Raw genomic sequence first — 3,450 nt, 5'->3', positions numbered from 1 at the left:
CTCTGAGCTCCGATAGGGGGTGGAACTCACGGACCACGAGATCATGACCTGAGCCAAAGTCAGATGCTTAACCCACTGAGCCACCCAGGCACCCCCAAAGTTGTGTAGATTTTGATGACTACTCATTCTTTGAGGAAATCTTAATGTTTTTTGGAAGGACATACTACCGTGAGTAGTAAGATAAGTCTCAAGTGCACTTAAGTCTGTTCCCTGATAACGTGTCTTCTCCCACTTCCATCACTAATTTCTTCTTTCTTCAATTAAGCATGTATCTCCGATGTTCTAAGAGACATCACGAAGTTCGAATGATATTTGGTGACTGGTATAATTTGGATGTAACTGATGTGTATGAGATCAGAGCATAATTCTCAGATATTTGGTTCAGGAAGACTGGCTGATAAGTCCTAACACAAAAGGGAAGGTGCAAAAGAAACTTTAAGACAAGATAGGCTACATTCACTTGTCTTATAAGAGCCTATGCACTCTTCAGATGAAAGTTATTTGGTAGGTAATAGCTTGTATGGATTAGGCAGTCATAAACATATGCATGGGCGATAATATGAATGGGCAACACAAATATATGAATGACTGGTAAAGTCATCGGCAACATACAGTAATTAGAGATGCACACTTGAGTAAGATTGTCTAGAAAATGTGTTCAGAGTGATAAAAATGGAACATAAATATTTAAAACACATGCAGATACCTTGTGAAAATGAATGAAATAGCATAGTCAGGGAGAAAGAATATAGTCCAGAAGCAAATGATGCTTCTGGAGACACAGTAAAGAGGACCCGGGAAAAGGTCAGTCCTGCAAAAAGCTACCCAAGAGTCAAGATGAAGATGGTTAGAAGCCAAAAATTCAGCGGGGTTAAGTAGTAAATGGATATATGAATTATCCATAATATTGTAAACCAGGGTGCTACCATGAAGGACCATTGGATGGTAGAGGGTAACCCATGGTCGAAAGAGAATTTTAGCGGTGGGAACGAATCGCCACAATTGCATGCTGAGAGAAGGAGAGCAAGATCGTAACAGCAGTGGCTCCCCTTGTTTTTAAGCTTTCAAAAAGTGCATATCATGAAGTATAATCTTATTCATACATCATAATACACCATTCAAACAGTAACTCTGGTACTAGGAAGGGTAATTAGTTGAGAAGGGCAGAATAGCCCAGAGGATAGCAGTGATATGTGTGGATTGAGCCCATCACCCTACTCCTATACTATCCAGCCTCACTCCCAGTTACTTTCATACTTTTCAGCCACCACAGAAAACAGCTATGTGACCGTCACCACCTGTGTGCCATACAACTTCCGACGTGAGATGTAATGTTCATCTTATTTAAAATTTAAAATTGATCACTCCGATATATTTGTAGAAAAAAGGAAACCATATACAGGAAGATAAAGAACTAATGTGTTCATTAAATTTTTGGATACAGGGGCGCCTGAGTGGCTCAGTCAGTTAAGCGTCCAACTTTGGGTCCCGTCATGATGTCACGGTTTGTGAGTTCGAGCGCCACGTGGGGCTCTGGGCTGACAGCTCAGAGCCTGGAGCCCGCTTCACATTCTGTGTCTCCCTCTGTCTGCCCCTCCGCTGCTTGCACTCTGTCTCTCGGATTGTCTCAAAATAAATAAACATTAATTTTTTTAAATTAAAAAATAATAAAATTTTTGAATAAAGCTTAGAAACTGCTGCCTAGTTAAAAAAATATCCTTTAGGGTTGAAAGGAAAGCTTTGTGTTCTTTCAAGGTAAGAAAAATAGAAAAAATGGATTTTTTTGGTAATTCTTACTGTTTGTTGTTAAAGTAAAATATAATGGCCTGAAAGATAATGATTATGTAAGACTTTGGTCTACACACTGTACCACAGAGTCCTCATCTTTTCTGGCAAATCTCTTTGTTTTTTCATTTATTTGAGACTAATGTTTGTATCTCTAAATGAACAGAAGATTAAGGGAATGAAAAAAACCACCATAGCTTCTCTATTACTTCCCTATACTTTAGGGAAAAGTTATATTCCAGTAACACTCTCAAATTATTATCTGTTTACCCTATCCTTTAAAACATACATATTTGAGAAAATGAAATGCCAAGGACTCCCATGGCAACACTTTCTTTTGCAACCCTCATGCTGAAAAAGTTTCTTTGTAATATCTGAGCTAAATTGCTTCTATTACAGTTGCAGCTAATTTTCTTCAGTTCTATCCTTAGTGAAAATAGAGGGCAATTTTCCCCAAATACGAGGCTTTTGAATACAATTTAATTTACCTTCATTCTCCTCTATCCCGTATCAACTGTTTCATTAACCTTTTTCCATAGAGGCTACTAAAGGCTTTTTGTCACCCTTATAAATCTGAGAATGAAACATCCCAAACTACAAGTAACAGATGCTACAAATCCTGATTAGAAAAAGCATAACTTTAAATTATTTTATTGTGTTGCTACTCTACATATATCTGTATACAACTGTATCCAGATATCATACTTGCATTGTAAAACTCAGCACTCCATTGTTTTTCTCACGTTTAGTTTAATCAATACTGAAATTTCATCAATACTGAAATTTCTGTGCATCTTCCCAAAATATCATATTGTAATAGACTACATGTGTAGATGGTCGTTTCAAAGTGTAGTGAAAAGAAAGAAGAGAATTTACCCCCAAAAGAAAGAGTTACAGGTAGACAAACGGGCTGTAAACCAGTGGCAAAAGAGATCTTTGGCAAAATGATTAACATTGAATCCAAAAAGTTTTGTAAAATCAACCACGCAAACACACACCACTAGAATAATGGTATTCCTTGGGTACGTTGCAGTATAGTAATTCCAGGAAAGAAGAGCCTGAGCCAAAGGTGAAATAATTGTACCCGACCTCTCCTTGGCACATCTGTAGGTGTAGATTCAAGTAGCAAACCCAAATGTGGCCAGCTCTGCTATCCCATAAGGTAGCCATTAACAGCCTATGGCTACTTGAGCAATCTAAATGTGGCTGGTCGGGACTGAGATGTGCTGTAATGCAGACTATACATGGGAATGGGACAGTCTTAGGATGAAACCAAGAATGCAAAGTGTTTGATTGATAATGTTTCGTGCTGATTATATGTTAAAATGACAAAATTTGTATATTTAAGTCAAATAAAATATATTAAAATTACTCTCACTTTAAACATTTTTTTTTTTGTGGCAAGTAGGAGATTTAAAATGACATATATAGGGGTGCCTGGGTGGCTCAGTTGGTTAAGCATCCGATGTTGGCTCTGGTCATGATCTCACTGTTTGTGAGTTCAAGCCCTGCGTTGGGCTCTGTGCTGACAGCTCGGGGCCTGGCCCCTGCATCAGGTTCTGTGTGTCTCTCTCTGCCCCTCCCCTACTTGTGCTCTCTCTCTCTCTCTCTCTCTCTCTCTGTCTCTCAAAAATCAATTAATCAATAATGGTTAATGAGTTAATA

This window comes from Acinonyx jubatus, chromosome F2, assembly GCF_027475565.1.
Source record: "Acinonyx jubatus isolate Ajub_Pintada_27869175 chromosome F2, VMU_Ajub_asm_v1.0, whole genome shotgun sequence".
In the NCBI taxonomy this organism is placed as follows: domain Eukaryota; kingdom Metazoa; phylum Chordata; class Mammalia; order Carnivora; family Felidae; genus Acinonyx; species Acinonyx jubatus.
Note: the sequence above shows the minus strand (reverse complement) of the source record.